The sequence below is a fragment of the Hyla sarda genome, chromosome 8 (genome assembly GCF_029499605.1).
Source record: "Hyla sarda isolate aHylSar1 chromosome 8, aHylSar1.hap1, whole genome shotgun sequence".
Taxonomy (NCBI): domain Eukaryota; kingdom Metazoa; phylum Chordata; class Amphibia; order Anura; family Hylidae; genus Hyla; species Hyla sarda.
The window spans coordinates 112455238-112467578 of record NC_079196.1 but is presented as its reverse complement, the minus strand read 5'-3'; the positions used below and the strand labels follow the sequence as shown (position 1 = coordinate 112467578).

General features: G+C 43.3%; 7 pseudogenes; all 7 read right to left on the bottom strand.

Annotated features, from left to right (window-relative positions):
- Positions 1-936: 936 nt before the first annotated feature.
- On the bottom strand, positions 937-1199 carry LOC130288965 (U2 spliceosomal RNA; annotated as a pseudogene).
- A 1437-nt stretch (positions 1200-2636) lies between these two features.
- LOC130289278 (U2 spliceosomal RNA) lies at positions 2637-2900 on the bottom strand (annotated as a pseudogene).
- A 1455-nt stretch (positions 2901-4355) lies between these two features.
- Positions 4356-4619, bottom strand: LOC130285932 (U2 spliceosomal RNA; annotated as a pseudogene).
- A 1474-nt stretch (positions 4620-6093) lies between these two features.
- Positions 6094-6359, bottom strand: LOC130289381 (U2 spliceosomal RNA; annotated as a pseudogene).
- A 1446-nt stretch (positions 6360-7805) lies between these two features.
- Positions 7806-8069, bottom strand: LOC130290085 (U2 spliceosomal RNA; annotated as a pseudogene).
- Positions 8070-9534: 1465 nt separating this feature from the next.
- On the bottom strand, positions 9535-9798 carry LOC130289656 (U2 spliceosomal RNA; annotated as a pseudogene).
- Positions 9799-11259: 1461 nt separating this feature from the next.
- Positions 11260-11522, bottom strand: LOC130289168 (U2 spliceosomal RNA; annotated as a pseudogene).
- Positions 11523-12341: the final 819 nt, after the last annotated feature.

Here is a 12341-nt window from a genome sequence, read left to right as displayed (position 1 = left end):
AGCTCACACATCACTTGGGTATCCATGGTAACTACCACAACATGGTCATCTGCAGTTTACATCTAGCCCTAGAAGTGGCATTGAATGGCATTTTAAAAGTGCTAAGGGTCCTGGTGCAATAATCCTCCCATGAGGATCAGCCTCAACGGCTTTGTAGATTGCACTCATGTCTGCTACTCCATATGCATTTTTTTTTCTTCATGCTTCTTTCTTCATCCTTTTTTCTTTCTGTCATTCAGACTTTCATTCATTCGATCTCACTCACTCACTTGCTTTAACTCATTTGTTCTCACTCACTCACTCACTCACTCAATCACTCACTCACTTATTCACTCTCACTCACTCTCACTCTCTCACTCACTCGCTCACTAAGTCAGTCCCTCTCTCTCTCTCTCTCTCTTTTTCCTTTTATATATATTTTTTTCCGTCTTCTTCTTCTTCTTCAGACCCTGTCATAGCACTAATGCCTTTCCAATACCACCAGCAGATGGAGACACTCCATTGCAACATTGGTTGTGAGCAGCAGTTTCTAAAAACAAATGCCTCATGGCGGATTTCCCATCCATCAATGGATGGTAAATTTTGTTTTTATCATTCACTGACCACAGAAACCAATGCATGGTCAAGCAACAGCAATGACACACCCTTGTGTATAGGCATGAGACCCTCACGTCATTTAACAGGATTCAGCACCACCCACAAGACAGCTACCTGTCATGTCATGTCAAACCTGCACCGGTGTGCTAGATTATTATTATTTAGTTTTATTTTATTTTTTTACACCAATCAGTGTGCAAACATGGTCATTAAAACGCTAAATGAATAGACGTTCATAAACCAGTCAGTGCAACTCATCATTTTGGTCTCCAATTCTCAAACTCAAATTCTCACCCACGGAGGATTAAATGAGAATCTTTCTTGTTTAACACTGGAATGGGGTGGTGCACTGTTCACTACCCGAAGATACTGCCACATCGGGTCAATGCATAGGGCGACAGAAGCAAGCTTCCAAATCAGCTCCCTTTCTCAAAAATCCATTTAATTTATGGTCCCCAGATAGGGAACGTATGTATCAGTATGTGCTCACAAGTCACCCAAGTGCAAGTATTCACACAAAAAAAACATGCCTCAGGATGCGATCTGTCGCAAGATCCTTTCTTTTTTTACACTTGATCTAAGCCAAAAGGCCTAGAGGGGATAACCGGGAAAGGGGTGGACCCAACCATGTCCCCTTCATGAGCACACACATTACTCATAGGAATGGAAGGAAGGCTGGCAGCCAACCAGCCTCCCATACACTCTCTGGGTGGGTGGCAGTCAGCCACCCATACATACATACAGCACAGGCTAAACCCACATCATCACTTAAAAAAGGACAGGCGACCATTGCACTCTGATGGAGCATTTAGCAATGCAATCCATAGCCTGGCTTTTGCCTGAACCCCCATCACTCCTCCTCTTGCATATAAGACAATATTTCAGATCTGCATATGAAAACAACACGCCTACCTTTGTTGCACATAGCTGCCTGCCTGTCTCTAGTTACCCCACTGGCTGTAGCTGCGTCCCTTCCGACATGGAATAACACCAACTGTAACGATAAACTGAAAATTAACAGTATAAACCTGCATCATTTTGGACTCTGGTATTTGCTGAATCCGGGTGACCTGACAACCGATGGTGGTGCCGCTGGTGATTCTGGCCTTCTTGGAATCTGTTGGGCCTATGTGTTAGCTCACACATCACTTGGGTATCCATGGTAACTACCACAACATGGTCATCTGCAGTTTACATCTAGCCCTAGAAGTGGCATTGAATGGCATTTTAAAAGTGCTAAGGGTCCTGGTGCAATAATCCTCCCATGAGGATCAGCCTCAACGGCTTTGTAGATTGCACTCATGTCAGCAACTCCATATACATTTTTTTTTCTTCATGCTTCTTTCTTCATCCTTTTTTCTTTCTGTCATTCAGACTTTCATTCATTCGATCTCTCTCACTCACTTGCTTTAACTCATTTGTTCTCACTCACTCACTCATTCACTCTCACTCACTCTCACTCTCTCACTCACTCGCTCACTAAGTCAGTCTCTCTCTCTCTCTTTTTCTTTTTATATATATTTTTTTCCGTCTTCTTCTTCTTCTTCAGACCCTGTCATAGCACTAATGCCTTTCCAATACCACCAGCAGATGGAGACACTCCATTGCAACATTGGTTGTGAGCAGCAGTTTCTAAAAACAAATGCCTCATGGCGGATTTCCCATCCATCAATGGATGGTAAATTTTGTTTTTATCATTCACTGACCACAGAAACCAATGCATGGTCAAGCAACAGCAATGACACACCCTTGTGTATAGGCATGAGACCCTCACGTCATTTAACAGGATTCAGCACCACCCACAAGACAGCTACCTGTCATGTCATGTCAAACCTGCACAGGTGTGCTAGATTATTATTATTTAGTTTTATTTTATTTTTTTACACCAATCAGTGTGCAAACATGGTCATTAAAACGCTAAATGAATAGACGTTCATAAACCAGTCAGTGCAACTCATCATTTTGGTCTCCAATTCTCAAACTCAAATTCTCACCCACGGAGGATTAAATGAGAATCTTTCTTGTTTAACACTGGAATGGGGTGGTGCACTGTTCACTACCCGAAGATACTGCCACATCGGGTCAATGCATAGGGCAACAGAAGCAAGCTTCCAAATCAGCTCCCTTTCTCAAAAATCCATTTAATTTATGGTCCCCAGATAGGGAACGTATGTATCAGTATGTGCTCACAAGTCACCCAAGTGCAAGTATTCACACAAAAAAAAACGTGCCTCAGGATGCGATCTGTCGCAAGATCCTTTCTTTTTTTACACTTGATCTAAGCCAAAAGGCCTAGAGGGGATAACCGGGAAAGGGGTGGACCCAACCATGTCCCCTTCATGAGCACTCACATTACTCATAGGAATGGAAGGAAGGCTGGCAGCCAACCAGCCTCCCATACACTCTCTGGGTGGGTGGCAGTCAGCCACCCATACATACATACAGCACAGGCTAAACCCACATCATCACTTAAAAAAAGGACAGGCGACCATTGCACTCTGATGGAGCATTTAGCAATGCAATCCATAGCCTGGCTTTTGCCTGAACCCCCATCACTCCTCCTCTTGCATATAAGACAATATTTCAGATCTGCATATGAAAACAACACGCCTACCTTTGTTGCACATAGCTGCCTGCCTGTCTCTAGTTACCCCACTGGCTGTAGCTGCGTCCCTTCCGACATGGAATAACACCAACTGTAACGATAAACTGAAAATTAACAGTATAAACCTGCATCATTTTGGACTCTGGTATTTGCTGAATCCGGGTGACCTGACAACCGATGGTGGTGCCGCTGGTGATTCTGGCCTTCTTGGAATCTGTTGGGCCTATGTGTTAGCTCACACATCACTTGGGTATCCATGGTAACTACCACAACATGGTCATCTGCAGTTTACATCTAGCCCTAGAAGTGGCATTGAATGGCATTTTAAAAGTGCTAAGCGTTCTGGTGCAATAATCCTCCCATGAGGATCAGCCTCAACGGCTTTGTAGATTGCACTCATGTCAGCAACTCCATATACATTTTTTTTCTTCATGCTTCTTTCTTCATCCTTTTTTCTTTCTGTCATTCAGACTTTCATTCATTCGATCTCTCTCACTCACTTGCTTTAACTCATTTGTTCTCACTCACTCACTCAATCACTCACTCACTCATTCACTCTCACTCACTCTCACTCTCTCACTCACTCGCTCACTAAGTCAGTCTCTCTCTCTCTTTTTCTTTTTATATATATTTTTTTTCCGTCTTCTTCTTCTTCTTCTTCAGACCCTGTCATAGCACTAATGCCTTTCCAATACCACCAGCAGATGGAGACACTCCATTGCAACATTGGTTGTGAGCAGCAGTTTCTAAAAACAAATGCCTCATGGCGGATTTCCCATCCATCAATGGATGGTAAATTTTGTTTTTATCATTCACTGACCACAGAAACCAATGCATGGTCAAGCAACAGCAATGACACACCCTTGTGTATAGGCATGAGACCCTCACGTCATTTAACAGGATTCAGCACCACCCACAAGACAGCTACCTGTCATGTCATGTCAAACCTGCACAGGTGTGCTAGATTATTATTATTTAGTTTTATTTTATTTTTTTACACCAATCAGTGTGCAAACATGGTCATTAAAACGCTAAATGAATAGACGTTCATAAACCAGTCAGTGCAACTCATCATTTTGGTCTCCAATTCTCAAACTCAAATTCTCACCCACGGAGGATTAAATGAGAATCTTTCTTGTTTAACACTGGAATGGGGTGGTGCACTGTTCACTACCCGAAGATACTGCCACATCGGGTCAATGCATAGGGCGACAGAAGCAAGCTTCCAAATCAGCTCCCTTTCTCAAAAATCCATTTAATTTATGGTCCCCAGATAGGGAACGTATGTATCAGTATGTGCTCACAAGTCACCCAAGTGCAAGTATTCACACAAAAAAAAACGTGCCTCAGGATGCGATCTGTCGCAAGATCCTTTCTTTTTTTACACTTGATCTAAGCCAAAAGGCCTAGAGGGGATAACCGGGAAAGGGGTGGACCCAACCATGTCCCCTTCATGAGCACTCACATTACTCATAGGAATGGAAGGAAGGCTGGCAGCCAACCAGCCTCCCATACACTCTCTGGGTGGGTGGCAGTCAGCCACCCATACATACATACAGCACAGGCTAAACCCACATCATCACTTAAAAAAAGGACAGGCGACCATTGCACTCTGATAGAGCATTTAGCAATGCAATCCATAGCCTGGCTTTTGCCTGAACCCCCATCACTCCTCCTCTTGCATATAAGACAATATTTCAGATCTGCATATGAAAACAACACGCCTACCTTTGTTGCACATAGCTGCCTGCCTGTCTCTAGTTACCCCACTGGCTGTAGCTGCGTCCCTTCCGACATGGAATAACACCAACTGTAACGATAAACTGAAAATTAACAGTATAAACCTGCATCATTTTGGACTCTGGTATTTGCTGAATCCGGGTGACCTGACAACCGATGGTGGTGCCGCTGGTGATTCTGGCCTTCTTGGAATCTGTTGGGCCTATGTGTTAGCTCACACATCACTTGGGTATCCATGGTAACTACCACAACATGGTCATCTGCAGTTTACATCTAGCCCTAGAAGTGGCATTGAATGGCATTTTAAAAGTGCTAAGGGTCCTGGTGCAATAATCCTCCCATGAGGATCAGCCTCAACGGCTTTGTAGATTGCACTCATGTCAGCAACTCCATATACATTTTTTTTTCTTCATGCTTCTCTATTCATCCTTTTTTCTTTCTATCATTCAGACTTTCATTCATTCGATCTCTCTCACTCACTTGCTTTAACTCATTTGTTCTCACTCACTCACTCACTCAATCACTCACTCACTCATTCACTCTCACTCACTCTCACTCTCTCACTCTCTCACTCACTCGCTCACTAAGTCAGTCTCTCTCTCTCTCTCTTTTTCTTTTTATATATATTTTTTTCCGTCTTCTTCTTCTTCTTCTTCTTCAGACCCTGTCATAGCACTAATGCCTTTCCAATACCACCAGCAGATGGAGACAATCCATTGCAACTTTGGTTGTGAGCAGCAGTTTCTAAAAACAAATGCCTCATGGCGGATTTCCCATCCATCAATGGATGGTAATTTTTGTTTTTATCATTCACTGACCACAGAAACCAATGCATGGTCAAGCAACAGCAATGACACACCCTTGTGTATAGGCATGAGACCCTCACGTCATTTAACAGGATTCAGCACCACCCACAAGGCAGCTACCTGTCATGTCATGTCAAACCTGCACAGGTGTGCTAGATTATTATTATTTAGTTTTATTTTATTTTTTTACACCAATCAGTGTGCAAACATGGTCATTAAAACGCTAAATGAATAGACGTTCATAAACCAGTCAGTGCAACTCATCATTTTGGTCTCCAATTCTCAAACTCAAATTCTCACCCACGGAGGATTAAATGAGAATCTTTCTTGTTTAACACTGGAATGGGGTGGTGCACTGTTCACTACCCGAACATACTGCCACATCGGGTCAATGCATAGGGCGACAGAAGCAAGCTTCCAAATCAGCTCCCTTTCTCAAAAATCCATTTAATTTATGGTCCCCAGATAGGGAACATATGTATCAGTGTGTGCTCACAAGTCACCCAAGTGCAAGTATTCACACAAAAAAAAAAAGTGCCTCAGGATGCGATCTGTCGCAAGATCCTTTCTTTTTTTTACACTTGATCTAAGCCAAAAGGCCTAGAGGGGATAACCGGGAAAGGGGTGGACCCAACCATGTCCCCTTCATGAGCACTCACATTACTCATAGGAATGGAAGGAAGGCTGGCAGCCAACCAGCCTCCCATACACTCTCTGGGTGGGTGGCAGTCAGCCACCCATACATACATACAGCACAGGCTAAACCCACATCATCACTTAAAAAAAGGACAGGCGACCATTGCACTCTGATGGAGCATTTAGCAATGCAATCCATAGCCTGGCTTTTGCCTGAACCCCCATCACTCCTCCTCTTGCATATAAGACAATATTTCAGATCTGCATATGAAAACAACACGCCTACCTTTGTTGCACATAGCTGCCTGCCTGTCTCTAGTTACCCCACTGGCTGTAGCTGCGTCCCTTCCGACATGGAATAACACCAACTGTAACGATAAACTGAAAATTAACAGTATAAACCTGCATCATTTTGGACTCTGGTATTTGCTGAATCCGGGTGACCTGACAACCGATGGTGGTGCCGCTGGTGATTCTGGCCTTCTTGGAATCTGTTGGGCCTATGTGTTAGCTCACACATCACTTGGGTATCCATGGTAACTACCACAACATGGTCATCTGCAGTTTACATCTAGCCCTAGAAGTGGCATTGAATGGCATTTTAAAAGTGCTAAGGGTCCTGGTGCAATAATCCTCCCATGAGGATCAGCCTCAATGGCTTTGTAGATTGCACTCATGTCAGCAACTCCATATACATTTTTTTTTCTTCATGCTTCTTTCTTCATCCTTTTTTCTTTCTGTCATTCAGACTTTCATTCATTCGATCTCTCTCACTCACTTGCTTTAACTCATTTGTTCTCACTCACTCACTCACTCACTCATTCACTCTCACTCACTCTCACTCTCTCACTCACTCGCTCACTAAGTCAGTCTCTCTCTCTCTCTTTTTCTTTTTATATATATTTTTTTCCGTCTTCTTCTTCTTCTTCAGACCCTGTCATAGCACTAATGCCTTTCCAATACCACCAGCAGATGGAGACACTCCATTGCAACATTGGTTGTGAGCAGCAGTTTCTAAAAACAAATGCCTCATGGCGGATTTCCCATCCATCAATGGATGGTAAATTTTGTTTTTATCATTCACTGACCACAGAAACCAATGCATGGTCAAGCAACAGCAATGACACACCCTTGTGTATAGGCATGAGACCCTCACGTCATTTAACAGGATTCAGCACCACCCACAAGACAGCTACCTGTCATGTCATGTCAAACCTGCACAGGTGTGCTAGATTATTATTATTTAGTTTTATTTTATTTTTTTACACCAATCAGTGTGCAAACATGGTCATTAAAACGCTAAATGAATAGACGTTCATAAACCAGTCAGTGCAACTCATCATTTTGGTCTACAATTCTCAAACTCAAATTCTCACCCACGGAGGATTAAATGAGAATCTTTCTTGTTTAACACTGGAATGGGGTGGTGCACTGTTCACTACCCGAAGATACTGCCACATCGGGTCAATGCATAGGGCGACAGAAGCAAGCTTCCAAATCAGCTCCCTTTCTCAAAAATCCATTTAATTTATGGTCCCCAGATAGGGAACGTATGTATCAGTATGTGCTCACAAGTCACCCAAGTGCAAGTATTCACACAAAAAAAAGCGTGCCTCAGGATGCAATCTGTCGCAAGATCCTTTCTTTTTTTACACTTGATCTAAGCCAAAAGGCCTAGAGGGGATAACCGGGAAAGGGGTGGACCCAACCATGTCCCCTTCATGAGCACTCACATTACTCATAGGACTGGAAGGAAGGCTGGCAGCCAACCAGCCTCCCATACACTCTCTGGGTGGGTGGCAGTCAGCCACCCATACATACATACAGCACAGGCTAAACCCACATCATCACTTAAAAAAAGGACAGAAGACCATTGCACTCTGATGGAGCATTTAGCAATGCAATCCATAGCCTGGCTTTTGCCTGAACCCCCATCACTCCTCCTCTTGCATATAAGACAATATTTCAGATCTGCATATGAAAACAACACGCCTACCTTTGTTGCACATAGCTGCCTGCCTGTCTCTAGTTACCCCACTGGCTGTAGCTGCGTCCCTTCCGACATGGAATAACATCAACTGTAACGATAAACTGAAAATTAACAGTATAAACCTGCATCATTTTGGACTCTGGTATTTGCTGAATCCGGGTGACCTGACAACCGATGGTGGTGCCGCTGGTGATTCTGGCCTTCTTGGAATCTGTTGGGCCTATGTGTTAGCTCACACATCACTTGGGTATCCATGGTAACTACCACAACATGGTCATCTGCAGTTTACATCTAGCCCTAGAAGTGGCATTGAATGGCATTTTAAAAGTGCTAAGGGTCCTGGTGCAATAATCCTCCCATGAGGATCAGCCTCAACGGCTTTGTAGATTGCACTCATGTCAGCAACTCCATATACATTTTTTTTCTTCATGCTTCTTTCTTCATCCTTTTTTCTTTCTGTCATTCAGACTTTCATTCATTTGATCTCTCTCACTCACTTGCTTTAACTCATTTGTTCTCACTCACTCACTCACTCACTCAATCACTCACTTACTCACTCATTCACTCTCACTCACTCTCTCACTCACTCGCTCACTAAGTCAGTCTCTCTCTCTCTCTTTTTCTTTTTATATATATTTTTTTCCATCTTCTTCTTCTTCTTCTTCTTCAGACCCTGTCATAGCACTAATGCCTTTCCAATACCACCAGCAGATGGAGACACTCCATTGCAACATTGGTTGTGAGCAGCAGTTTCTAAAAACAAATGCCTCATGGCGGATTTCCCATCCATCAATGGATGGTAAATTTTGTTTTTATCATTCACTGACCACAGAAACCAATGCATGGTCAAGCAACAGCAATGACACACCCTTGTGTATAGGCATGAGACCCTCACGTCATTTAACAGGATTCAGCACCACCCACAAGACAGCTACCTGTCATGTCATGTCAAACCTGCACAGGTGTGCTAGATTATTATTATTTAGTTTTATTTTATTTTTTTACACCAATCAGTGTGCAAACATGGTCATTAAAACGCTAAATGAATAGACGTTCATAAACCAGTCAGTGCAACTCATCATTTTGGTCTCCAATTCTCAAACTCAAATTCTCACCCACGGAGGATTAAATGAGAATCTTTCTTGTTTAACACTGGAATGGGGTGGTGCACTGTTCACTACCCGAAGATACTACCACATCGGGTCAATGCATAGGGCGACAGAAGCAAGCTTCCAAATCAGCTCCCTTTCTCAAAAATCCATTTAATTTATTGTCCCCAGATACGGAACGTATGTATCAGTATGTGCTCACAAGTCACCCAAGTGCAAGTATTCACACAAAAAAAAACGTGCCTCAGGATGCGATCTGTCGCAAGATCCTTTCTTTTTTTACACTTGATCTAAGCCAAAAGGCCTAGAGGGGATAACCGGGAAAGGGGTGGACCCAACCATGTCCCCTTCATGAGCACTCACATTACTCATAGGAATGGAAGGAAGGCTGGCAGCCAACCAGCCTCCCATACACTCTCTGGGTGGGTGGCAGTCAGCCACCCATACATACATACAGCACAGGCTAAACCCACATCATCACTTAAAAAAAGGACAGGCGACCATTGCACTCTGATGGAGCATTTAGCAATGCAATCCATAGCCTGGCTTTTGCCTTAACCCCCATCACTCCTCCTCTTGCATATAAGACAATATTTCAGATCTGCATATGAAAACAACACGCCTACCTTTGTTGCACATAGCTGCCTGCCTGTCTCTAGTTACCCCACTGGCTGTAGCTGCGTCCCTTCCGACATGGAATAACACCAACTGTAACGATAAACTGAAAATTAACAGTATAAACCTGCATCATTTTGGACTCTGGTATTTGCTGAATCCGGGTGACCTGACAACCGATGGTGGTGCCGCTGGTGATTCTGGCCTTCTTGGAATCTGTTGGGCCTATGTGTTAGCTCACACATCACTTGGGTATCCATGGTAACTACCACAACATGGTCATCTGCAGTTTACATCTAGCCCTAGAAGTGGCATTGAATGGCATTTTAAAAGTGCTAAGGGTCCTGGTGCAATAATCCTCCCATGAGGATCAGCCTCAACGGCTTTGTAGATTGCACTCATGTCAGCAACTCCATATACATTTTTTTTTTCTTCATGCTTCTTTCTTCATCCTTTTTTCTTTCTGTCATTCAGACTTTCATTCATTCGATCTCTCTCACTCACTTGCTTTAACTCATTTGTTCTCACTCACTCACTCACTCAATCACTCACTCACTCACTCATTCACTCTCACTCACTCTCACTCTCTCACTCACTCGCTCACTAAGTCAGTCTCTCTCTCTCTTTTTCTTTTTATATATATTTTTTTCCGTCTTCTTCTTCTTCTTCAGACCCTGTCATAGCACTAATGCCTTTCCAATACCACCAGCAGATGGAGACACTCCATTGCAACATTGGTTGTGAGCAGCAGTTTCTAAAAACAAATGCCTCATGGCGGATTTCCCATCCATCAATGGATGGTAAATTTTGTTTTTATCATTCACTGACCACAGAAACCAATGCATGGTCAAGCAACAGCAATGACACACCCTTGTGTATAGGCATGAGACCCTCACGTCATTTAACAGGATTCAGCACCACCCACAAGACAGCTACCTGTCATGTCATGTCAAACCTGCACAGGTGTGCTAGATTATTATTATTTAGTTTTATTTTATTTTTTTACACCAATCAGTGTGCAAACATGGTCATTAAAACGCTAAATGAATAGACGTTCATAAACCAGTCAGTGCAACTCATCATTTTGGTCTCCAATTCTCAAACTCAAATTCTCACCCACGGAGGATTAAATGAGAATCTTTCTTGTTTAACACTGGAATGGGGTGGTGCACTGTTCACTACCCGAAGATACTACCACATCGGGTCAATGCATAGGGCGACAGAAGCAAGCTTCCAAATCAGCTCCCTTTCTCAAAAATCCATTTAATTTATTGTCCCCAGATAGGGAACGTATGTATCAGTATGTGCTCACAAGTCACCCAAGTGCAAGTATTCACACAAAAAAAACGTGCCTCAGGATGCGATCTGTCGCAAGATCCTTTCTTTTTTTACACTTGATCTAAGCCAAAAGGCCTAGAGGGGATAACCGGGAAAGGGGTGGACCCAACCATGTCCCCTTCATGAGCACTCACATTACTCATAGGAATGGAAGGAAGGCTGGCAGCCAACCAGCCTCCCATACACTCTCTGGGTGGGTTGCAGTCAGCCACCCATACATACATACAGCACAGGCTAAACCCACATCATCACTTAAAAAAAGGACAGGCGACCATTGCACTCTGATGGAGCATTTAGCAATGCAATCCATAGCCTGGCTTTTGCCTGAACCCCCATCACTCCTCCTCTTGCATATAAGACAATATTTCAGATCTGCATATGAAAACAACACGCCTACCTTTGTTGCACATAGCTGCCTGCCTGTCTCTAGTTACCCCACTGGCTGTAGCTGCGTCCCTTCCGACATGGAATAACACCAACTGTAACGATAAACTGAAAATTAACAGTATAAACCTGCATCATTTTGGACTCTGGTATTTGCTGAATCCGGGTGACCTGACAACCGATGGTGGTGCCGCTGGTGATTCTGGCCTTCTTGGAATCTGTTGGGCCTATGTGTTAGCTCACACATCACTTGGGTATCCATGGTAACTACCACAACATGGTCATCTGCAGTTTACATCTAGCCCTAGAAGTGGCATTGAATGGCATTTTAAAAGTGCTAAGGGTCCTGGTGCAATAATCCTCCCATGAGGATCAGCCTCAACGGCTTTGTAGATTGCACTCATGTCAGCAACTCCATATATATTTTTTTTTTCTTCATGCTTCTTTCTTCATCCTTTTTTCTTTCTGTCATTCAGACTTTCATTCATTCGATCTCTCTCACTCACTTGCTTTAACTCATT